Genomic DNA, 26,708 nt, shown 5'->3' with positions numbered 1-26,708 from the left:
CAGGCTGTCCTGTGCCCGTGGCTAGATTTACTCTATACAGTAATCGCCCCTTGATACTGAAATGTGGATATACTAGCCCTCGCCCTCTCGGTCACATTGAATTCCGACTCCCTTTGACTGATGTTTGTTACCATTCAAGCACTTTCCCACCAGACCCCAGCCTTGTCTCAAAGATGCTCCCTCCCATTTTTCAGTCCATCTCTCCTTATTCATTTTTCTAGGACAGAAAATAGGGGAAAACATTTCAGGGTGAAAAGAAACACATCACCAATTCGTTCCTGTGGCAGAGCAAAGCTCTGCCGTTTAGAAATTGGCAGGGATGGGGTTAGTTTCCCCTACCTGCCTGGGTTTATTATGTTCAGGTGGCTGGGGTTGATTAGTTGATTAAATTATTAACTTAATTAACGATCAATCAGCGCCCAGCCACCTGACATAAAAGGAGGCCTCTACTTCTCATTTGAGAGGAGGGAGCTGAGAAAGAAGGTTGGTGGTTTTTGGTTTGTTTGTATTTTTGAAATTTTGAATGCAGTGAAGGCATTGCCCAGCCTGGAAACCTTATTTTTGTAAGTTTGCTTTTTGTATTGCTTTATTTGTGTTTGAATCCTTTTGTTTTGCTCTTGTGCACTTTTATTTTGTGTTTTTGTAATAAAAGTAGTGTTTTTTTTTAACTGCAGTCTGTCTCTGGGCCTCTATCCACTCGCCAGCCAGCCACAGTTCCCTTTTCTTTCTTCCAGGCCATGTTTACATGTGTGGCTGAGACTGCCATTATTTTCATCAATTCTTGGAATTTTGGCCAGTATCGGACCAGAATAACAAACTTTATTTGTTAATAAAGTGTGGCAAACTTTCCACCACCTCTACTACGAGGTGACATTTTATCGGTCCCACCGATAAGTATACTTTTAGGGTGGGGTTTGCTGCTGTGTCTTCATGGATAAAGGAGGTGGCCACCTGACCTCGTGGCCGCCATGACACACCGCCCAGGAGAGCTGTCCGAATTAAGGTTTGCTCACAACCCATGTCCACTATTGCACGGATTTTCACATTACCTAAACCCACATCTATCATACAAGCCCCCTCCCGACCATTTTCCCCATGCTTACCTATTTCAGGTGCCCTATTACAAGTGGCCACGTCACACTCCATGGCAGCAAGGCATGACCTGGCCATATGCCCTGATTAGTGGCACAAATCGAGGGGACAGAGGGAACAGGGGTTAAGAATCTGTCCCGCTGCTGCTATGGTCTCCATGGGGGGGAGGCAAGGGGGCCCATTGGGGTCAGTGGTCTCGGAGGTCTGGGTCCCTGGACAGATGGTGGGGTTGGTGTTGGAGGAGAGAGAGGTAGGAGTTGGCTGCTCCGAAGGGCAGGGGCCAACAGGATCTCAACACGGGCAGAAGCTACGGAGTTCTCAAAGTTTTCCGCCAGCTGCACGGCCTCCTCCAGGGTGTCAGGGTTGTGGCACCGTATCCACGCCTGGGTATCTGCGCCGACCACATGGCAGAACTGCTTCACCACTATTGCCTCTCGCATCTGTGCTACGGTCTTATTTTCCAGGGTCAGCCAGTGCACCATGTGGTCACGCAACCGCTCTACGACCACCTCTGGGGCATGTTTCCGAGGATGTTCGGTACTCCATAAAGCGTGCCCGATGGGTTTCTGCCATTATGCTGAGGCAGCGAAGGATGGCCTGTTTAATCAGGTCATAGTTGGTGGTGTTGAGGTCACTCATAGCCTGGTAGGCTGCCTGAGCTTCCCCAATCAGGCAGGGTCCCAACTGGCTCGCCCAGAACTCCCTCGGCCAAGCCACAGTGGTAGCCAGCCATTCGAATGCCACCAAGTATGCCTCCGGGTCATCCTCCGCCAACATCTTCATCGCCCGAGCCTTTGGTGCGGACATAACTGGTGTTGCGGTAGGAGCTGGCACTGTGGACATTGCCAGCCCTACCCGCTCAATGAGCGCAATATAACACTCCTCCCTCCTTCTCTCCTCTACGTCCCGTCTGTATTCCAGACCTTCCAGCAGCTCCGCCAGTGCATTGCAATCCATCCCTTGTTCTGACACCACGTGTGGCAATGTTGAACACTTGTCCGGGCTCCACTCCGTCACGCGCAGTATTGTTAACATGCCTCCTCATCCTTCACACAAAATTAACGTCCGGGATGTTAGGGCCCCCTTCTCTCCTCTACGTCCCGTCTGTATTCCAGACCTTCCAGCAGCTCCGCCAGTGCATTGCAATCCATCCCTTGTTCTGACACCACGTGTGGCAATTTGGCCGGTGATTGTGAACAGGTGTAGAGGTGATGCAGTGCAATCACAAACAATTGTAATCCAGTAGGAAAGTGGTTTTAATTGTAATCCGGGTCTGGCAACCAAATAATAAATCCCAGCAATACACAATGATGTGTATTGCACGGAGAAAACACTCATGAATATTCTTTTACATTCTTTTTTTATTTCTCTGGCAGTCACTACTGCAGCTCTCTCGGTCCCTCCAGGTTAAAGCGCAAACCCAAGCAAAGAAAAAGATTAGCGTTTCTCTGGCCCCTTTTATGCTACCCCGCATGATCCCTTGGTAAATGATTCCAGCTGCATCTATAGCTTGCAGCTGCTACCTCGTTTACCTTCCGGGTCAATACGTTCCTGCAACAGAGTCTTGCTTCCATCCAGGCTGACCGACTTCCCGACTTCGGAAACGAACTGTCAGGCCAGCCCATCCAGATACTTTTCCTTTCGCTATTTAGCACCCTCACATGTTGAGAGGGAGATTTACAACCAGAACTCATTGTATTTCTGTCACAAATACTTATTTCTGTTTCACACAGTCCAGTCCCAATTAGACAAATACAGCAAATCAGCAGGCTGTATAGGTCTGATTGATGGAAACGACCCTCACAAGAAGTAATTCCCACCCCCAGACAGCTGTGTGCTTTAGTAATAGTTAGCAAAACAATTCCATTCCTTTAGCAACAAACTCACTCTACACTCACATTACATGCTCAATAAAATCAATTAATTTGTGATTAGAGAGGCGAGTTAAAGGGCCTGACCCGCCTTAAAGTGTCAGTAAGTTCTGGAGTCATTTGGCAACCCTGGTTGCAAGTACCAGAATTGAGGGTTGTGAGGGGGGCCAACCTTTTTCTTCTGGTGTTGAGCTAGCAGTGAAACAGGCATGCCACCAGATTATTACTTTGACTATGGCTTCACAGCCATGTGTAGCAAACAGACAAACCTTTTTTTTTTCTATTTTTAGAAACGTGTGTTGTTCACCAAAATGTTGTAATTTTAAAACGTATCCACATCAAGACAGCACATAGAAATAGTTTGGAAGCTGTGACAAGCGCTTAGAAAAGTGACAGATGACACTGATTGGCTGATAAACTAGCTTCTTAGTTTCTTTGACCAAGGCCACAATGTGAAAATGCTACCATCACATACCACAAAACAAATGGGAAAGTAATGATTAAAACAAAAAAAGAGGATTTTCACAATGTTGTCATTCCAAGTAATAGGATAATATCTAATATACCATATTGGCTACAGATAAGTCAAGAAATTTAACCCCAAAACGCAATTCTGAAGTTGGGGGCTTGACTAATACACGAGCAAAGACCCCCTTATGTCAGCAAACCTTTAATGTCTGCAAAAGACCAACCTGGTGTGTGGTTACTGCAATCCCTGTCTGTACCTAGTAGGGTTTAGGACCCAGGGGAGTCCTGTGGAGGGCATGCATTCAGTGCGTGAGGCAAGTTCACATACAGTACTTAGCAACGCACCTGCAACCTATATTACAATATTTTTGATCCCTCATTTGCACTATACCCTGTTTTTGCGAATTTCTGCAGGAACGCCCAGAATTACATATTCATGTAAGGATAAAGTGCAAATAAGAAATGCATGAGGACCCACCCCCACCTGATTGTGGTCAGTAGTAATCAAAGTGTTTTGGGACAAAGTTTTAGAAGCAGCTTTACGCTCCCTGTGAAACTTTAACCTCTCTTGCACCTCACAGGCTGTTCATTTACTCAGCGACTTGCTTTTAAAAACATAAGCCAATTCTTTGTCCGGACAATTGCAAATGAACATGACAGCAACTTCCAGACTTTGATTATCCAAGACACTGTTTGTTTTGGCTTAGTAGCATAGAAGTTGGCCAATGAAATGCTCAAGTGAATTGATTCACTAAAATGCTGTCTCAAGATGTTAAAAACAGCAACAGAATCATGAGAGCTACTTAACAAAGGATCATTGCGCAGCCAAACTTTGACCACATCCCCACCAATTTGCTTTCCAGCTCCTCAACCAGCTCATGCCCTGTGTAACCCTTCTTCTGGAGATAGACTCTCATTATTTGCTCCCATTCTTGCACAGAGTACTTATCAGACCCTGAGGAGAGGGGTTCCACTCGAGATATTTCATAGTTCCCAAGAAGAATGATGGGTTCCGCCCCATCTTAGACCTAAGATTCCTCAACAAGTTCCTAAAGGAAAGGAGGTTCCAAATGCTGACTCATCGTTCTCCAGTCCGTCTGACAAGGTGACTGGTTTACCACCTTGGACTTGCGGGATGCGTTTTTTCACGTTCGTCCAGAGCAGAGGAAGTATCTCCGCTTTGCTTTCAGGGAAGCGTTTATGAGTTCTCTGTGCTGCCGTTCGGCCTCACACAGCAATGGTGACACGGCATTTGGTGAGGCTGGGCCTCACCATCAACATTGTAAACAGTCGGCTTTTACCAGTGCAGTGCACAATATATTTGGGACTCCAGCTGGACTCCAGTATTATGCACGTATATGTCAGATGACAGAGTAGCAGCTATTGAGAGTTGTCTCTCCCTGTTTCGACAGGGATCAAAGATCCCCTTAGTACGGTTTAAAAAAACTATTGGGTCTGATGGCTGCAGCCGTATCAGCCATAAAGCTGAGTCTACAACACATGTGCCTGCTCCAAGCATGGCTCAATGCGTTCCGTTTACACCCGAAGTGCAACAGACACCGTCTCGCACGTGCTCAGTGGCCCTGAGATGGTGGAGAATATTTTCCCGCCTCCGCAAGGGCATGCAGATAGGAGTGGTGTTAACTCGCCAAGTGGTGATGACCACTTAGGTTGGGGCACAGTCTGGGAAGGCAGAGGAGTCCACGGCACCTGGTTGGGTAGCTGGACATGCCTCCACATAAATATGCTGGAGCAGCTTCGTCTGAATCTCCTCAGTCAGACAGGAGGCACTCTGGCATCCAGAACCTGCCAGATCCAGTTATGGGTCTGGCCCTTGAAAGGCTCACAAAGGCCCCGTTTGAGCCTATTCACTCCACAGAGTTGAAGCACCTGTCTATGAAGACAGCCTTCCTCTTGGCTATCACCTCTGCTAAGCGAGTTAGTGAGTTACAGGGGCTGTCAGTGCACAGCTCCTGTATAGGTATTTGGGATGACAGCAGCAGAATTTCACTGCGTATAAACCCTGCTTTCCTCCCCAAGGTGATTACAGCCTTCCACATGAATCAATCTGTGGAACTGGAGTCCTTCCATCCACCTCAATTTGCTACAGAGGAGGATATGAGTTTAAAATCACTCTGCCCAGTGCGGGCATTGAGATGTTACATAGATAGGACAACAGATTTGTGTCATATTGACCAGCTCTTTGTCTGTTACTGTGTACTAACCTTAAGACAGCCCCTCTAAAAGCAGTGACAGTCACACTGGATTGCTGACACGGTCACTGAGGCTTATGACATTGCGGGCTTGCCCCCACCTGGGAGAGTAGCCGCACACTCTACTGGAGGGTTGGCTACATCTTGGGCTCTCTTCAGAAGGGCTTCGCTATCTGATATTTGTATGGCGGCTAGCTGGACTACGCTAATTACCTTTTTGCAGCTTCAATAGGCACAAGAGTCCTAGAGGTTCCACGATTGCACTGTTAACCTCCGTTAGGCGATTATGAAGTGTCCCTCACATGCTGCCCTTCATTCTCCCTCCTGACGGCTCTGGTATACATTATCCCATATATAATGTTGTTGGTGGTCGTCTTCTCTTTCAGAGAACCAGGATTACGGTAAGTAAACTAACATTACACCTGCCTGATAAAGCTTGTTTGATATTTGTATTTTTAGTAGTACATTTGTGTGGTTATTTTAATATGCAAAATAAAATCTCACCCAAACTGCAACTAATAAACTAAAATGTACAAAGAGATCAAATATAAATTCACAATTGGTTCCGTTCTTTATTATGTACGAAGAACACAGTTACGTTACTGTATTATAAAGGTTCAAAGCTGAAACAATATTCATATTCTTTAAAATAAACTCCCTTCACAGTCTATCAACAGAAATACAAAGATGAAAAATAAAAGTGCAAGTTAAGACATAAAATAGTACAGTATAAATTGTGAAAAGCATAAATCAATGTTGAGTATGAACAGGAGGTATGGTTAGCAGAGGGAGCACCATCATCATCATCAAGACATGCGCTGTATATGTTGCCTCTATTAGCATCGGAAAAGCATTTGGAAGTTAAATGTCTTTAGCAGTTAAAGTAAAAAAAAAAAAAAAAAAAAAAAAAAAAGACTTTTGTATTAAAACAAAAATTTGGTAGAGCGTTCTTCTGTATAATTAAAAAAAAAATTGCAATATTACACTGGATCACCGAGGTAGTTGAGTATTAAAATCTCAGCTCAACTGGTGTAATGCAGTTCTCAGTGACAGTCGAGCTACACAACAACTCCGGCTTTAGCCGAAGTTTTCCCGCACAGAATCGTGAGTGTTGTACGATTGTAGCCGAAAATTGCCGATCGAAATTCCTACTTCTTTGAGAGGCGTGGATCGGCTCTTAGCGGCAGGGCAGTCCTGTATGTAAGGGTGAGCGAGCGAGCGAGCTCAAAGGAAGGAAAGCAGCAGGAGGAGGGGAGAAACAAGCAACGCTTCCTAGTCCCTCTGTCGTACCAATACCTGCCTTTGTTTTCCAGGCGACCGTAAGGTTACATAAACGGGGGCAGTGAAATACACATTAAAAGATAAGAGAGACCAAACTACGAGATTCTGGATGTTGCAGGTAAGGTTATGTTGCAGATAGGTTTTTAAGTTTTAAAAAACAAAACAAAACAGAAGGTACTGGCTGCTTGTGGTGCTACTCCCAGTTTCTGAAGGTGTGTGCACGCAGACGACTCAGCGCTAGTAACGTCAATATTTTTATTATCTCAGACAATTTCAAAATAGCTCTGGGGTTGTAGTTGTCATGTTTGGACTCTGAAGTTACAGTATTGCAAAATAGCTATAGTATTTCTAGAGTCTCAACTTTTGTTTTTATGTTTGTGTGTAGTTGAACAAATCTGTTTGAATAAATCCTACTTTGTAGTATTACTGATCTTGTAGAAAAACGACAACGGCCAGTCGTGTGGCACCGCTGTGGAATATTCCTTTAATGTATTTAAAAATGAAAAATCGTTGGATTATTTCCTATCTGGTTCAAGCCATTTTGGTATTTTTAATGAATACATATAATGAACTGTCAGCTATGTGTGCCTAACTAGAGTTTGTGTTGTTTTCTGATGTTTGGTGAGAATTAATCTTATCCCTAGTAGTTCTACAGGTTTTGTGCGACTTATATGCATTGTCTGCAGTTCTAAATGTTTCTACCGATTATACTCAAAGAAGTCTTGCAAACCGGTGGACATGTAACTATGCATATAAACACTGTTCTTGTAAGCCCTGACCCTATGAGAGTGGCTACTGTATTTCTCCCTTTAAAATATTATACACATATATGTAGCCTCTCTCTCTCTCTCTCTCTCTCTCTCTCTCTCTCTCTCTCTCTCTCTCTCTCTCTCTCTCTCTCTGTGTGTGTGTGTGTATGTGTGTGTGTATATATATATATATATATATATATATATATATATATATATATATATATATATATATATATATATATATAAATTGTGACAATATATCGCCTGTTTATATAGGGGCTCAGTTACCAAAATTATGGGATAGAATGCTATATGTCCATTTTAAGCTGCCTAAATATTTATTTCACTACAGGGTGGCCAGTTAGCGACTATTTATTGACACGGGGTTACATGTGGCATTTGACCACTGAATTCTTTGCAGTGGTAATGGTTAATTTTTTTTTGTAGTTTTGTTTCCTATTGTAGTTTCCTCTGCTACTGTAAGTATGTCCCTCTAGTTGAGCTATAGTAATCTAATCTATTCTGTGGTCATGGGCTTATAATTATACCTCACTACAAAAAAAAAAAAAAAAAAATGCATCATTGCTATTGAAGGCACAGGCTGATCCCAGGACTTAATGAAATGAGTTCGAATTTAGCACAGAGAGAATAACTGGGGATAAAGGGAGGAGTAAAAGTAAGTTTATAGTTATAAATGTTCTGAATAGCCTACCAGGTGAAGTAGTAGGATCTAAAGCACTGGGAACGTTTTTAAAAAAGACTATGTTCTGTGCTTTTAAAATAGTTTTTAAACTGTATAGTGCATATTTTAAGTTTTTGTTATGTTGTGGTGTAGGCACATGTATGTGAATAGTGTTCATGACAAATCCTTACTTTGTTTGGTCTGTGAATGTAGCCTATTTAATAATTAAACTAAGAGCTGATGTGCTAGTCCAAGGCTTCACCACACAGTGTAAATACTGCATGGCTCGGGTCCACAAAGTAACATACTAAGTCTTTTTTTTTTTTTTTTTTTTTTTTTTCTCCCTTTTTAAAGCTGCAGTGTCCCACAAAATCATGTTAAATTGTAGTTCAGCACGGAATCTTAATCTCACCAAGAGAAGGAATGGGTGAAATGGTCTTCACTCTCGCACACAGCAGACCTACATACAGGTCTATGGGGAAAAAACTAAAACCACAGCTCGTTCAAGTGGTGATAACAGCCTACCATTACAGTTGACTTCCTGTCTATTGGTATTTCTTTTCCAGTATAACTTTTAATTAATTAATTAATTATCCAAGAGTTATCTTTCTGTAAAATTACTGTAAGGGTCGAGTGATCAGCCTATACCCCATTGAGTTGTTTCGGGGGAAACTACTGTGCTGTAAAATGATCTAGATTAATCACTAGCAGCTGTGACTTACTGTATACTAACAATTTACAGGTTGATCAAATCGACTGCTTAGTACAGACGATCCTCGACTTAGGACGCTTCGACTTACGACTATTTTGCATTAATACCCTGCTTTGACTTTATGATATCGATACGGCATTTACGACACGGCGAGACACGAGCCATGCGTCATGTAACTGTTTTTTTTTCAGAATTTATTTGCCCTTAACAATGTCTGATAGGAGCAATTGACTCAAAATGAAATCTAAGCTGTGAACTTTGTCACATGATGAGGGGCTTAACGATCATAGTTCCGGCTAGGAGTACTGCATACACTGAACACATCATTGGAAAGCCCAGAGTCTGTACTTTTAAACAAGCCAGGTAGGTGTGTCTGAGTAATATGCGCGTAACCACTGGGCTGAGTGTAAAGAGTTAAATAATATTTGCATGAGTACAATATAACGGGTCATTTAAAAATATATATATTATCTGGCCAAAGAGTTAGGAACGTAATCCCAATTTATAACATTGTTCCTATGGGAAAACGTGCTTCGGCTTACGATGCTTTGAGTTACAACGCGACTTTAAGGAACCAATTGTGCGAAGTGGTGCGAAGACTGCCTGTACTTAAAGAGAACTGTTGTTGTTATTGAGTTCAGATTGTCCCTAAATTGAGAAACGACTGATCGCTTAATTGTTAGCCGGCCTTGATCACATAGAGATAGTTGTTGTCAAGTTTAACTTACTTGTGGTGTTTATAAGGTTTACTTAATTCTAAATCTAATAGCTCAGGAAAACGAACGTCTGTGACGTTCAAAATGAGGTCATGATAATAATTTACATGAAGTGTTAGATTGAACATAGATTAACAGAAATCATTAACAGCCAGTGTTACAGTGTTAATGTATGGCTAATTGTAAGCTGTATAAAGGTGCAGGAGAGCTTTACTCCAAAAATGACCAAGTGGTTTACAAGATAACTGCGCTCGAAACAGCAGACCATTAAATAATCTAATATGAATATGTATGCCTGCTTTTTCAGTACAAGACAATTTTTTATAGTTAGATATCCTAGAGTTGTCTTTTAACCCCTTTACCACCAGGTGTTTTTTGTCATAGATGTCACCCCACAGCCAAGCATTTTATGACTGTTTTTATCTTTAAAGTACTATAAAAAACTTATTTGAGAGAGTAGAATGGACACACTACATTTTCACCCTAACAAAATTTGTAAACCATAACATATATATTGGATGTTTTCATTGTCCTTTGTAATAGAAAATACTAATAGGAATTTTTTGTTGGGTTGAAAAAAAACCTCTCTACAGGCTGACAATGTGGGTGAGAGAGAGGCAGCTGCAGCACCAATCATAGTGATTCTTCAAAGCGAATAGTTCACTCGTGCATCAAGCTGAAGTAACGGGGGGGGGGGGTCCAAAAAATCACAAAAATATTTTTTGGGATAGATGCTGATGAGATCTACAATCTTTTTGGCAGATTATTGGCAGATTTTTGAAGTTGCATTTGTCTTGTATTCAAGCATGGCTTATGGCCACTTTGGTGAGGCTAAAGTACCATGTAGTCCTAACCGAACTGCCGTTATTCTTCAAGTTTGCATTGTCTGGGTTTAGATCTAGAGTAAAAAGTGACAGAGTGTGCTTCCAGTGGCACTATCTTGGAGCTGAGGGGTTATGAACTTGTGTGGAACTTGGATTTCATTGTTTCTGTGACACATTTGAAACTACCAAAACCTCACTTAGGTGTGCTTTAAAAAATACAAACTGGTAGAAAACACAAGTTAAAGGTCTCATTTACCAGTCAAAGTATGGAATTCCGGGTGGTGACGGTGTTGAAAGGCACAGTTGTCCAGGAGGGTCCAGCTCAGCTGCCTCTGCAAGTTGGTGGCTGGGTGAAGGTGTTGTATGACAATAAAATGATCCCTGGAGAAGTTAAGAACATCTCTGATGATGGAGCAGAAATGAAGGTTATGCATCCTGCCAGACTGAACACCTTCAAGTGGCACTTCCCTGGGACAGAATCTCGCTCCCCGTTCTAGTTCACATCCGCAATAATTTAAAATTTGATGGTTACTGATATGTGCACGGTTGTTGAAAGGCACAGTTCCAGGAGGGTCCAGTCAGCTGCCCTCTGCAAGTTGGTGGCTGGGTGGAAGGTGTTGTATGACAATAAAATGATCCTGGGAAGAAGTTAAGAACATTCAGATGATGGAGCAAATGAAGGGCTACCATCAAATTCCTGCGGACTGAATCGTGGTAATTTTTCAAGTGGTTTCCCTGGGACAAGAATCTCGCTCAAAACTTTTAAGTTCACATCCGCATTTATTTAAAACGGTAAATGGTTTACTGATATGTGGTTTGATATGTGGTTTCTATAGCAGTTGTTAACCAACCACATTCTGCAAGCAACTTTTACAATGTTTAAGATCCTTTCCTTTTTGCATAGTTATATACTTAACGTAAGAACTGAGATGTTTAGTTTGATTCCAGTAGGAGTAGAATTAGAAGTTTACCGTGGTAATCTATTTTTTGTGTTTTTTTTCTATCAGTTTGTAATTTTTTTAAAGTGTCCCTGTAACAAAGAAATCAAAGTTCCACATGCAAGTTCATAACCCCTCAGCTCCAAGCTAGTGCCACTGGAAACACAACCTGTCACTATTTGCTCTAGATCTAAGCCCAGACAATGCAAAATTGAGGAATAACGGCACTTCAGTTAGGACTATGTGGTACTTTAGCCTCACCAAAGTGGCCATATGCAATGCTCAAATGCAACTTCAAAAATCAAGAAACCACAGATATCAAAATGTTTTGCGTGATTCTTGTAGATCTCATCTATCCAAAAATATCTTTACATGATTTCTTGGAGTCCCCCCACACAAATTATTACGGCCTAAACTTGGTACAAATAGCAAAAATTCAAATTCCGTGGGGGTTTAGTGACCATTGGTGGGGCTTGAAATCAAAAGTTTTTGACAGAATTTGGAAGACTGGTACCTAAGAGTCTTACAGCAATACTTACAGGACCCACATCCCCTAGAGGGCAAAGGGTTGGGGTGAAGTTCGAATAAAACTCACCAATTACCCCTGGTCTGGCAACTTGCCAAAAGTAAGTTAGGTGCAACTGGTATTTTATTATTTTTATTTTTTTTGCAAAAGTCATATTCATTACGAGTAGAACAAGGTGCTACACAAGATGGTAATATCTAAGTTGATCCCAGGGTGATTTTTCTGGTCAGGGTCACATTTTCATTGCCAGGTCACAGCTCGAAGGGGAAATAAAAAGAACACAAAAAAAAAATTGCATTTCTAAACTAGGCTAGCCTGAAAAATCCCCAGGTTAATAGCTCTGGTTGAGTTGGTATGGAATTACCCATGATTGAGTGCTTGAAGTTATGGATGGAGTCTATGTGGAAATACTGCAGTGAGTTTAATATTATGCCATTGGGAAGGGAACCCTAATCAAAGCACAAAACAGACATATTTGGGCAATACTGCCCGTATGAAGGCTCTACCCGAGCTCTACCTGACTGCGACTGTAGTTATGTGTTCCGAGCCGAAAGCGGTGGCTATAACAAAAGTCAAGGTCAGCTACCACGCGGTGGAGCCTTCGAAGGGGCACTATTGCTATTAAAAAATCACTTTTCTCAGTATTTACTTAGAAAAATAAACACTTTAAAACCTAAATTTACCTTGAACTTACAGTGATTCATCGGGCACCCTTGCACTGAGAAACGTTTTGAGAAAATAGTGTCAAAAATGTTCACAAAGAATCACATACATAATTAAAAAACAAAAAACAAAAAAACAATTAACTTTATTGAACAAATAACTTTTTTTTTACTTTTCATAACTGCTTATAGTTTATCTGGATAGTGCCAGATATTGGAATGGAACATTATTACTGAATTGTCAGTATCTCAGTTTGTTGTTGAAATATGCTGCACTCCAGTCGAGCTGGTACAGTTGCAGGTACAGGACTGGTTGCTTTTGTAGGTGTGAAGTATTGATTGGCTAGGTTTTGGAGGATAATAAAAATAAATTTGGACCAATTGCTTCTTTGTTTTCTATTTGCTGTCCAATAGATTCAATGCAGCAAGTTCCAATGAAATAGCCAGCACTTGAGCAGATTGATTTTAAGTTTGATTCACAGTTGGGCATTGTCTATTAGAAGCCTGCTGGAGCTGGAACCTGATTGGCTGATGATACCGAATCATTTTCTAATAAGCAATCAATGCAGCGCTTCCTTTAGCTACAGAACCCTGTATGATCCATGGTTGTTGTCCTATAATTGTGTTACCAGTTACTGTATCTGGTAAACACTTGCCAGGTTAATTAAGTGAATGGGGTTTCAACCTAATACTATTGCAAAGTAGAAATCCTGAACCTGATCCAAACACCCCTGCTTGCCATTCCTTCCTGGACTTCTGTCGAACAGAGACTAACTATTGTGTTGAATTGGTGGGGGTTTTTTTGTTATGTGGTCTAATGTCCACTCGGGATGTGGCCAGTAAACCATTGAGATCTAATTACAGAAAACCTTCATTATTTATAATTGATTGTAATTTATTGGTTCACCTTTAATGTGATGATGTGTTTTGTTTGCAGTGACTCTTCAGTAGCTTGCTAAAGCTGGTTTTACATTGCTTTATTTTTTCTGTGTTAAAATCTAACTACAGTAGGAACAATTTTGGATTAACAGTGTCTTATTCTGGTTGTCCACATAATTGTTTTGTCCGTCAACTATTGTTTGAAAACTGTTAACCATACCTGTAAAATCGCTTTGTGTACAGACTCTGATAAGATTGGTACTGTAGAGTGTTTTTCTACTGTATCTTAACCAGTTCACAGGGTTAGAAACTTCCGCTCGCCCGAGGCAAATTAAATCTGATGAGGACTACTTGGTGTCTGTGTCTCAGTAGTCCTCTGGGCGAGTACTTAAAACAAATGTACACATGCGCTCTCAAGTTCACAGTATTGCGTTAAAGCGCAGGGAAGTCAATTTTCTAATGGGGTGTAGCAGCGGTGAATAAGCATTCATAATGCTTACAAAACAGTCACTCAGAACGGAACTGAAACCTCCCTTCATCTCCCCTGTAATGCCAGCCTCAATGACGTTTCAAGTTGTGTTCTCCCACTGTGCGGGATGTGAAGTTTGTATGGCGTTTTAATTTACTGAAATAACGTTGCATCTTTTGAAGTGTAATTTCAATTTACAAAAATGTGAACATTTACATCTGGATGTGACCCACCACCACAAAAGGAAAAAAAAAAAGACTAAAGATGTTTAGCAAAGTGTTACTAACAAGGTCAAAAAATAGGCTACCTTTTACTAAACATTTTAAAACTAATAAATAAACAGTTACCATAAAGTTGAGTTCTTGTCTTCAACAGTAACACATTTAAAGCTTGGGACTTGCTGTTTGTACAGCTTGGTGTTGTTTACATTAACGTCAGCATATTTTAAGTGATTGGAATCTGAAATTACTTTTCTTATACCAGTACAGTACTGGTGGGCGATAATCAGTTCATTTGAAAACCAGGATTTAATCACTGATGCATAGGTGGCGATTGAGTGCTCTGGGACTCAAGCATCAATGGGGGAAAAATAAGGTCCCGCACATGCAAATAAATCACCTGTTCTGTCAAATTATAGTGCGGATGCTTCATAATCAGAATGGTTATTGCAACGTTTAAAAAGTAATACGTTCACTGGCGGCTCTGACAAACCGGAAGGCAATGCTTCACATATTCAAATCAAAATCTCTTAGGTTTCTTGAAAAGATCTGCATTTTTCTTTTGTATTTGTTATGCTCTCATTAGTATCCAACCTACTAGATTTAGCGTCCGTCAGATCTGGCAGATTCTACTGTACTTGCTGAAGCTGTTTTCTCCCACTGCTAATTAAAAAACAAACAAAACAAATGTAGCCACCTAGCTAACAATTTCATCCCGAGGGCTGCAGTGAAATGTACTGTTTCTAAATTGGGACTTTACTGAAGACCTTGTGTGTACGTGAGTACATTAATTATTGTAGGTAGTAATTCATGGTTATTTAATCACTCACAGGCTGTAGCCCCCAACCCCACAAACCAGCCAGCATTTTTGTAAATAGCAGCACATGTAATGAACAATAAAATAAACATATTATTTCTGTCTTCAGTGTGAATTTCAGGCAGAGCTTCGTGACATGGTTGAGAGGATGTTTTTTCCTCTGTCATTCCTTCTAGTGCTGTCAGTCAGTTTCTCAGCACACAGTACAGTAATCGCTCAGTCAAAATCTATATTTTACTTATTTTTTAGGAAAATAAAATGGAAGTCTATTTTTAGGGACCCCAACTGTTGTTGATTCCAATAGGCTCTTCACATTAGGACTAGCAAGTTTGGATCAGTACCAGAATAGTGTTAGTTTCTAACCCTAGTTCATAAATGGTGTTTTTTATGGCATAGACAAAGTTAGACTTCAATTAACTGAAAGGAAAAAAAAAATCCATGTTATAAAATGATAAATTTACAGTATGAGTGTGAGTTAGAGATATGTAAGCTACAGTAGGCCAGTAAATTTTAATCCTTAATATCTACTCATTCATTGCCTATAGCCATATTCCGGTGTTTAAATGACTTGAGCAAAAGCATTGGTAATAAGTCCAATTGTATATTAAGTTTGCTGTTGTGTGCTGTAGGCTAATAATTGTCCATGCTGTAGTATTTTAGGAAGACATCAAGTACATACAGTAAAACAAACATAATACATGTTTTAGGTTTATAATAGAGATGGGCAAGTGTAATTGTTTATTAGATTAGAAAACTGTTAATAGTTTAGAAAATTACCAATCGTGTAATCTGTCTTGTATTGCAACAGATATGTGGTCTGAATAGACCCATTAACCACACCAAGCCTGCCACTGCAGACTAATGTATAACTGTAAATTAATATTAAATAAATCATTATTTCTTTTTGTGGCTATAAATTACTCAAGCTCTTGACAGATTCAGAAGAAAAAAGTGTTCTTAAATGCTGTAGCTATGGGTAGTGGAGGTGTTTGGAATGCACCATTGCAGTTATTAACACCATACTTAATAATTGAATTAGTACACAAGATTACAAAATAGAGGTATTTTACAACAGAGATATCATACAATGTGATATTATCGCTTGTCATTGCTTGTCAATTATTTGGACTTAAACTGCTGTTGTTGATATTAGTAAGCAAGCTGATACCATGTTTAACATGAGCGAGATTGTAGCTAATAAACTTCTCAAATTCCAAGTCTGATTTTGAAAAAGAAAGTTTTGTTTGGGGACATTTTACAAAAGTAGACACTAAAACAGTAACATTCACACTTTGCAGTAAAAGACTGAGCTACATGAACAGCATAAAGACAGTAATAACCACCTATCATGCAGGCATGTATCCATGTACCTGCAGAGAGAGGCCCAGTCGTAAGCCTCGGTTGATTGTGAGTATGCCTTGCACAAGCAACAGATGTACCCTTAAAAATCTTAACGAACCATTACAGCTTGCTCCACCAAGTGCACTCCACAAAGCAGCTAATTCAAACCTAGTTGTTGACATGATCGCTGAAGATATGTTGGGTAACAGCACTGCTAGTTAAATAAGCAAACATGTTTTGTAGTTTTAACTTGACTTTTGGTTAATGACATTTAATGATTTAACATCTACTCCAGGGCTTCCCAACCCTGGTCCTGTGGACCCCCTGCATATGCTGGTTTTCATTCCAACTGAGCACTCAATTACTTAACTAGATCCTTAATCTGAACTAATAATTTGCTTAATTAGACCTTTTTTATTTGTTCTCAGCTCCTAAAAAGTTGCAGAGTTCAAGTTACTTCTAAAATGTTATAGCTAACTTGAAATCAACTGTTTTAAGACCTGAAAACAAGTGTCTAATTAAGCAAGTTATTAGTTCAATTAAGGGTTCAGTTAAGTTAATTGAGAGTTCAGTTGGAATGAAAACCAGAAGCCATATGCAGAAACCTGTTCTATGTTATACTACATTACTTAAGACTTCATGTAGCAGGACATATACCAGGGCAGGGAGGTATGTACCATGTTTAATATGATATGTTACTTAATGTAAACATTTATTGATTCATTACCTGTGTTTATTATGCTGCCTTTACTTGCTATTTGGAAATTGTGAATACTTTGGGCTTTATGCATTAGTCAATCAATCAATCTTTATTTTATATAGTGCCTTTCTTAGTGGTCTACCATCACAAAGCGCTTTACAATGCATATTGTTTTACACTTCCTGTTCCTAAAAACAACTGCTTAGTGTACACTGTCAAATATTACAGCGATTATTTACTTAAATTTTGGTATTATGTAAGAAATACTTTTTGCCAATGGGATGTTAATGTAAAGTATAATGGTGTAAATATTTCATTGTTTAGTAAATTAAGTGTATTTGATTATTAAAATATACAGAAATGCCTATCCCTTGTCTGTAATAGAAACTTAATTGTAGCTTCATCTGCAACTGTACTGTGCTGTAAGACCTTAAGTTGCAAGGAAATTGCACATTCAACTTTTTAAATTGATTTCAGTATAGGGTTTGATTTTTCTGTTTTGTTTGCAGTGTAAAACTATTGGTTAATTGCCCTGATAGATCAGAGCTGTGTTCCCTCTGTTAGCAGCTCTGTCAGTTGCTGGACTAGCCTATATCTCCCCCACCCCCCACCCCCCCTGACAGATGAAGTCTAGTCACTACTGAAACCCATTTCGAGAAGTGCACTTGAGCATTAATATTATTGCAGGGTTAGTTAATAGAGATAATATGATTTCTTATTTTTCTAGTTTCATACTTTATGCTAGGACAGGAAACAAGTGCACTCGCTTACTATTTTACTTGCTTTAAAAATTAAGAAATGGGTCATTTCACACCAACTCAACCAGAAAAGGGACATTTCGTTCCCCGTCTGTCTCAGATTTTCCTAGAAAAATTCACCTGGGGGTTTTCTGACATGCTGAGTTCAGAAATGATAGCCATTATTTTTTAAAAAATGTCCCTTTTGAGGTTTGACCTTGCAAAGGTCAACCTAAAGTGAGAAAGGGACCTTGACCAGAAAAATCACCGTGGGTGCAGTTTAGATGCTACCATCATGTGTAGCACCTCGTTCTACTTGTATTGAATAGGGCTTTTCAGAAAAAAAAAAAAAACTAGGATCACCGTACTCTCTTCTGGCAAATTGCCAGACAAGGGGTAACTGGCAAGTTTTATTCAAACTTCAGCCTAACCCTTTACCCTGTAGGGGATGTGGGTCCTGTAAGTATTGATGTAAGACCCTTAGGCACCAGTCTTCCAAATTCTGTCAAACTTTTGATTTCAAGCCCCACCACTAGTCATTAAACCCCCTTGAAATTTGAATTCTGGCTATTTGTACCAAGTTTAGACCATAATAATTTGCGTGTTGGGACTCCAAAAATCATGCAAAGATATGTTTGGATAGATGTTCACATGATCTACAAGCATCAAGCAAAATATTATGGTATCTGGGGTTTTTCGCTTTTTTGCAGATTTTTGGAGTTGCATTTGTCATGCATTCAAGCATTGCTTATGGCCACTTTGGTGACTTTAACCACCTATAGTCTCCCCCTTCCTGCTGATTTTTTAAGACTTTGTTGTGGTCTGGCTGCTGCAGAATGTGGTGTTGATTTTTTAGTTTTCTGTTGCCACTGGCTTGAAGGTTGCTTTCATTGTAACTTAAGCAGTGGTTATCTACCGTACAGCATTTTGTTATCTTCCCTGCATAAGATGGCAACCGTATACAAAACTTATGCTCTACTTCTGCTTGGCCATCAGTCATGTCACATGGGTAAAATTTAGTAGATTATGTTGTGTTTTAAAATAAATCTGTAAAGGTCACAACAGCCTTTCTGTTCTGATTTAGACAACATTTTGCAGAAACATACAGTTACAAACTTGGTTCCTATTGATTTTAAGGTAAAGCCATTATAAACAAGTAGGTCCCTCTCTTGCAAGGCTACAGATTCCAGGAGACACTTTTGTAGTTCAGTCTGAGAGCTGCAGATTATTTAGACAGTATATATAGTGTTTTAGTTGCTTACTGTAATTCTTGAAGTACAGTATCAATCTATTTGGCCTGCTCTCCACATGCTTTCCTTAAAAAAAACAAAACAAAAAAAAAAAACGCAACAACTTTATAGAAGTCCAAAGATTATGTGATGCAAGATTCATTGGTCCTTTTAGGGCTTGTAACTTTCAGTTGATTGGTAGGACTGATAAATCTCAGGATAACGTTGTTGAAAGTACATAGTGCATATACCATTTAAATTAAATAGTCATATTTACAGTGTTTAGTTTACAGTGGGTGTAACCTGTTTAGCCTCCCTACAAACAAGTACAGTGCAGTAGGCCTACAGTATATCTGATATATTATGAGGAATGTTGGGGAGAGAAGAAATTGTGTTCAGTGTTAAGCAAGTGCAATCCATCTTTTTTACTGTCGGTGCCTACATCCTAGTGTTGAATGTAGGTCACCTTTTGGTTTGTGAGAGCACCAGTGGGACCTGCATATAATTATCTGAAACAGGAAGCAGCTCCAGTTTGATGAACAAAATACAGTGCTACAGTGTCTTGTACTTTTTAGGCGGCTTCAGTGTTTAAAATGGATGCAGTACAGTAATTTTCTTTACAGAGACCATTGGTGGAGCATGCAACTGGATTCTAGTTGTACAAGGAATTAGCGTTTTATTTCAAATAGATCACATAGATTATTCTGTATACTGTAGTTCCTCTAATTTTAGAGTTATGCAGTAGAACTGGAAGTATTTTAATAATGTGTTTGCTAGACACATTGAGTGGTTAATGTTAATGTTTTCACAAAGTCCCCTTCTTTTAAGGATTTAAATGGCTACTGTATTTAGATCCACCACCACTAAGATCAATTGAATACACCCAAATATCTATTAAAAAAATGTCCAGAAGAGCTAAAAAAAAAAAAAAAAAAAAAAAAAAGTCAGATAATTGGGGCTTAGTTTCCTCCCCCCTTGCTGTCCAGTTTTAAGAAAGATGCATTGTACTGTATGGTGAGCGTCGGCGGTCCATATAAGCTTCATATCTGCCATTTTTACACATTAAAAAATCTGCAATACGCACAAAATTTCAGTGTAATGCGTAGAAATACGCATAGCAATTTTGCTGAACAGCTTGTCTGCCTCCCCTAAAACTTCCACTAACAACTACGTCTCCCAGAATATAATGTCTTCAGTTACTAGGAAACTTTACACAAGAAAAACCAACCCAACAAACATTATCCTACTAACTCTGTTGTCTTTGCAGCCAATTGCAGTAAGATTAAGAAATTTTTAATGACTGTGTTACACAGGTTGCAGCGTGAACACCGCAGTCCAGCTACAAATCCAACTGGAACGATCGTCGAAGGCAACTGCTTAAAAAAAGGTGCCTATAATTTGTCACGGTTTTATAACTTCTTAATCAATTTCTTTATTTTATTTATCTGTATGGCTGTATATTGAAGTTTTAACATGTTTACAGAGTAAAAATGTAATGTTAAAATATTAGTAGTAATTAATTTGCTGTCAGTGTGATAGTCGGCACTGCTTAATCAGGATTTATGCTTAAATGGGATACAACTCTGGGAGATGGTTCTTCCCAATGGTATTTGTGATGTTTTAATTGGGACATCACTTCATTTAATTGAGATACAGTATTTTCAAATGATGAATGGAGATTGCTTTCAGAGCAAGACAGGTTCACGTAGCACAGTGCAGTGAGTATGTGATTGCACTGTGACTTGCGTAAACCACGTTGAACTCTTGAAGGAGCTGGAGTCTCTGGATGCTGTGGCAAAGAAAGTTGGCATATCAACATCGCAGGTGCATCGTCTTGTGATAAGATGGGGTTTCATTCTTTTTTATTTAATGTAGATATAAAAAAAAGTTTCATTTTGTTTAGGAATAAAAAAAAAACAAATAAACAATTGACTCGTATTTTAAATGTATTTATTTAATCATAATGTGATGTAATTCGAGTATTATTCCAGTATTTTTTATCAGACAAGTATGACCTAAGGTCGTCTCATTTCTCATTTAATTGAGGAAGCCACTTATTCGGGATATTTTTACTGTTCCCAATGCGTCCTGATACAGCGACTACCTAAATAAAAATAAAAAAATGCGCTGAGCTGATAAATAACCTTGTTTTAACACACACATGGTTGTACAGTAGTTCAAAGTAACATTGCAGTTAAAATAGAAGGCTTTTTAAAATGCCTACTGTACCCCATTGCCATTAAAGATTGTACAGTAGTTATTGAGATTCAGTGTTTTGCCTGGTTTTTAGATTTTAGTAGCCACTAGTAACTAGTCCTTGATAAAAACATTAGTCACTCAGGATATCCAGTAGTCACTACTGGTGCACAGCTCAATTCCTCAAGGGTGTTGTGAATCCTGTTTTTATTCTAGCTATACCTTAAATCACTGTATTGATCAAAACAATTAGTTAATTAAACCATTTTATATTGCTCTACAGTATATTTCAATAAATTGGTCATTTCCAGCTGTAAACTTTCAGAACTTTAAAACTTAAGCACCGTATTTAATTTGCTCTAAAATGCGACATATATACACAGACACAAAAACACATTATGAATTACTCATAACAGAATTTATTTTGTATATATTCTTTTTTGCAGCTTTTGCAATTATTTTACACCATATTATACGGCAAAAAAAAAAAAAAAATCCAATATTTCATATCCTACGAATTTCTTTCCATTCATTTCAGATTTCCCTTTTCTAAATTAAAGTACAATATTTAAAAGTTTTGCTACAATGCCTTAACTAAAATCTACCAGTCTATGGTATACGCTAACGTTCAACATGTACTTGTTTTCTGAGTACTGGTACTTTCATGTATCTTTACAGTAAAAAAAAAATTAAAATAAATAAATACATATATACACACACACACATTGTTAGAATGTTATTTAACTATATGTTTTTGTTAATAATACTGTATTTAGTGTTTGGCACAATATGTATGCTTTACTTTTCCAAGAAACACTTAACAACAACATTTTCAACACCTCTGCTATAAATTCACACTACAATTCTGTGTTTTTTATCAATGCACCAATATCTGAAAGCCTTTTCAAAATTGTGTGTTTGAGCTGACAAGACATTTGCATTAGCAGGTTCACACGGATCACTTTAAGTTGGTTTCGTAGGTCTGACTTGATTACATTGTAGCAGCTAAAACCACGCTCACAGGCAACTGCTGACATTGGTACTACACTTACAATAGAAGCAATTTTTGTTATGCTCAGAAAGCTAGTTTTAAAATTATCATTGGCCAACAGTTTTGACCATGTTGCTACAAAGATGTTCTGAAATTATCACTTAGTTTTGGTTTCAGTAGTTTCCTTTCACAGTGCATCCATTTCAGTCACAGGATCAAACCATTGCTTTGAAAAAGCAGCACAAATATTTACAAGTTCAGTTTTCCAATAGGAGGGAAAATTACTTGATGTTTGTGCTGGTAAGTGTCCTTGGTCTAATACTGAAAACGCAGAGATTTCACGACATTCGAAGCGTTTGTGTTTTGAGTTTTGAAAACTTAGCCCTCTGTTCTTGACAGTGGATTCGAAGTTCTTTAAGTTTTTCCCTGATGCTATATTTTTAATTATTCTAAAGCTGATAATGTAGATGACAAGGCCATACTAACATAGCTAAAGTATATGACTTGTTTTTGGAATGTGTGACACAAGATTTCAACCACACCCATAACATCAGCCATGAAATGAAGAACAGCAAGAAATTGGTATGTTCCAACTAACTTCAGAAGCCCACTTGCAAGTGCATTACCAGTTTGCTGCTTATCTTCTAGCAATGCTGCCATGGGGGAGTCTCAGGTTTTCCAGTACAGTCTGCACTGAGCCCTCAAAGCTTAGCTGTCGGGTTTCACACACCTCTTTGAATTTAATCTGGCTAAAACAAGCTGCACATTTCTCAGAGTTTCTCTTTGGACTATTGCTGTAGTATTTATATATATTGATTCTAACACCTCTTGAAATGTGTTGAGATAACCTACATTATGACTAGCTTGACATACAGCTATGCATGGCAACAATGATTTTGAACACCACCTCCCAATCTACCTGTCATCACTGATGCACCATCGGTGGCTGCAGACACACATTTCTTTAATTCAAGATTATACTCCTGAAACACTTCAACAATTTTATTGTATATATGTTCAGCTGTTCCATCACCTTCAAGATTGCACACACACAAGAAATTCACAGATGGATTGCCATTTTTCAAGCATTTTGTGTATATCATTAGTGTTTTTTCATTTGAGCAGGCAGTTGATTAATTTTGTTCCCACAGGCAGGCGTATCACACGGGGCTAGGCAGTCCACACACAGGCGGAGGGCGGGTGCGAACCCGGGACCTCTCATCAAAGCATAGCACCGATACAGCTGTACAAAAGAACCAGCTCCTTTGCAAGGAGTGTATATCAGGCTAATGTCTTTGTATGTGATTACGTCACCTACTAGCCCTGCTGCTACCTTCCCTCGTGCACGGTCCAATATAGTCACAGCTCTGAGAGCTGTATTTGCGTAGTAGTGAGTATAGCTACTTCTAGTAGTAACACGTTTTATCGTGTTGGTTGTAATCCATAAACATAAGCTAGATATTAATATACATAAATTGTCTTTTTTTTTTTTTTAAACCTGATTTCGCTGGAACATAATTAGATCCTTGAAGTCTGAATCTTGTCTGTTCTTCTTGCACAGTAATATGCAGTACGCATAGCTGACATCGCTGCTTCTGCGTCCTTGCTAAATGTTAGTGATGGTTCACTCTGTGCACGGTTTCATTGCTGTTGCTTCTGTTGTAACGATGTGATCTTTTGTATGGCTGTGTTTCGTCAAATGATCCTTCAGGAAATCTCAGCAGCCTTTTGGAAAGGCATTACGTTTATTTGCGGCAGTGCAATAACTACCAGGTCATACGTGAACTTTCGGCATAATAGACAACCCTTGGAAACACCGTTTTCCAGTAAGGCTGAAACTTCGCCACTTTTATCTGAAGCTTGTGAACTTTGTTTTTTCTTTTTTGTCTGGGGTGGCGATGTTGTTTCCATATCAAAGTCTTCATCTTCTACAGGTTCTTGTACTGTACGGGGGGGGCGGGGGGGCACTGTCTTTGAGGTTACCGGACATACAAAGAAGCTCATGAATCGGAAAGAAAACAAAGTTAGTAGATGTTAGAACACAGAGCGGGGTGTTCCACCTCTTCAAAAGTCCAACATAATATAAGGGGGGTTCCGTCGCTGAGGAGACTCGACAAACAGGAGAGGGGTCACCGTCTTTGAGAAGACCCGACAAACAAGAGGGGATCCACCGCTTGGGGCTCTGACATATAGAGGCATCAGAACCTGATAGAGAAGAAGACGAGGGATCATGCATGCTAAAGGAGGGGTTTAGCCGGGGGTCCCCTCTGACTCGCAGAGAAGCCTCCTCTATGAGGTAAATGAAGCAACGCTTAACAAAGGGTTGGAGAAAGTGGAATCACTAACCCCCCAGAGGAGACCGATGCAAAGGAAGTTTGAGATTCCAGAGAAAGAGGAAGGAGGAGGAGGAAATGGAAAAACAAGACAACTAGGTGAAGGTGGCTAAGGTTTAAATATAATAGATTTAATTGGTGGAAGAAGATGATAGGGTGCATGGGCCTACTACCACCCCCAGAACCATACCTATAGGTTAACATATATTTGCTTGTCTTTCCACATTTGTCGTGTTCATGATTTCTGAAGGACCCAATTCCAAAGTTTTAGCTGTAACCCTTTTTTAGTGTTGAATGGTTTTGATGTTTTCTTGACTTGCCCTTTTACTGTAGTGTATTGATCTGACTATTGCACTTCTCACAATGATTTGCATGGTAGTTTTTAAAGAAAGCTTACAGATGTAACACACATCTCTAGAAAGTCAGATATCTGGACAAAACAAGCAAGAGCCACGTCTGCAGTTCTTAAGGCATGAGAAGCAACACTTGCATTTCACCTACAATGAAGACAAGTCTCTCCTCCCAAAATTATAAAATTACTTCATTTATAGTTCATTATATGGTCAGTCCTGATTTTTTAAAATGTTATTGTTCAATAGACTGTTTGCAATGATTAAGAAGTACAGTATTATAGAAAGGTACTGTAATGTGCTTCTCTCAAGTGCAAGATAATGGGTGCACTAAAAATAGTGGCTATACTGCACATGTACATCTTTGAAACAAAGGTTTGTTTTTCAAATTTCTGTGCCTTCTATGTGCTTGCCAATACCACAAAAACTCATTTCACCTTTATTATTCTTTACAATTATCTGAAAAATAGTTTGAATACTTGAGTTGAAGTATAGAGTTGTATTAATAATAGTTGTGTCAAAGCAAGGGTGGGGAAAACATGTCCTTTGTGTAAAATAATTCCACAAGGCTAGTGCCGAATTATGATAAACTATTCAGTGTTTTTAATTTACACATCATGAGTTGATATTCTGTGGTCTTTGCAAACTGATATGTTCTACAACTGGGACACATTAATGGCCAGCAGTGACATAGATTGAATGATTCTTTGTTCTCGATCACCCTCCCAACCTGCGAGGGTGCAGTGTAAAAGGAACAGAGTACCCTGGACTAAATGGCATGACAGTTTATTCCCAGGGTTAGATGGAAGTCGGCCATCTAGAAAGGGAGCAGAGCTACGGCACACAAACTCGATGACCCTGACGGGAAACTGCTGATTGGAGGAGCGGATGCGCTCGTTAACCTAGGCGTCATGAGTGATGGTATAAAAAGGGGACATAATAAAGTTATGTGTTCCTTTGTAAATGTTTAGAGAATTTCCAACTGGTACTGAGCTTGGAAGCTGTAAAACTGCCTGACAGTAGTTGTTCTTTAAAGAAGTTGAGAGCACATCTGTAGCACTGTGACTCTACTGTAGAATAAGACTTCTGGAAATGTGTGCAGTAGGGCAAACTTGTCATGACACTTGCAATAGTGAACTCTGTTCTTCAAATTTCTATGAAAACAAAATGAAAGAGGTTCCGTCCTAACAGCATTGTTAGTTACACATTTTAAATAAAAAAAAAAAAAAAGCACTCCATAAACACTGTACAAATTAATCAGTGATCTACCCTTCATGTATTGTACAGATATTTTATTTTCAATGTTGACATGTTGTGAAATGGCATATACTGATTTCAGTCACGGAAAAGCTCTTATGGGTAGTGTACCGTAGCTTCCTAGAAATATGCTGTGTGAAGTTAAAACAGGTGGCAGTTTTATGCTTTCAGCAGACAAATACAATAGAAAAGAAACAGTGCGTCTCCCGCAGATTGCAGCCCACTTCTTGTAACAGCCCTTTACAAAACCTCACCTGTACACAGTCCTTATCTGATCTCACCTGTACAGTACCTGTGGATGTCAGGGGTTTTTAAACAAGTTAAGGTCTAGACACCCACTGATTTCGGTGAGTCATCTGTAAACAGACCCTGGTCCTTCTATCGGGGAACTATCTGTCTGCCTGCCAACTATTGTCAGATGAGGCTAGATTAAAAAAAAAAAAAAGTATGGTTA

At 39.3% G+C, this 26,708-nt stretch overlaps 1 protein-coding gene across 2 annotated transcripts in view; it reads left to right on the top strand.

Annotated features, from left to right (window-relative positions):
• LOC121314699 (tyrosine-protein phosphatase non-receptor type 3-like) overlaps positions 1–26,708 on the top strand; it is a 154,571-nt gene that overhangs the window by 4,177 nt on the left and 123,686 nt on the right. Inside the window, exon 2 of one of the 2 annotated variants that reach the window (XM_041248223.1) lies at positions 6,958–7,043. The exons of the other annotated variant lie outside the window; for it this stretch is intronic. The gene's annotated coding sequence lies outside the window, so the exon portion shown is untranslated. The remainder of the gene's footprint in view (positions 1–6,957; positions 7,044–26,708) is intronic. 2 annotated transcript variants of the gene reach the window in all.

Source organism: Polyodon spathula, chromosome 4, assembly GCF_017654505.1.
Source record: "Polyodon spathula isolate WHYD16114869_AA chromosome 4, ASM1765450v1, whole genome shotgun sequence".
Classification (NCBI taxonomy): domain Eukaryota; kingdom Metazoa; phylum Chordata; class Actinopteri; order Acipenseriformes; family Polyodontidae; genus Polyodon; species Polyodon spathula.
This window is presented reverse-complemented; position numbering and strand designations above follow the sequence as displayed.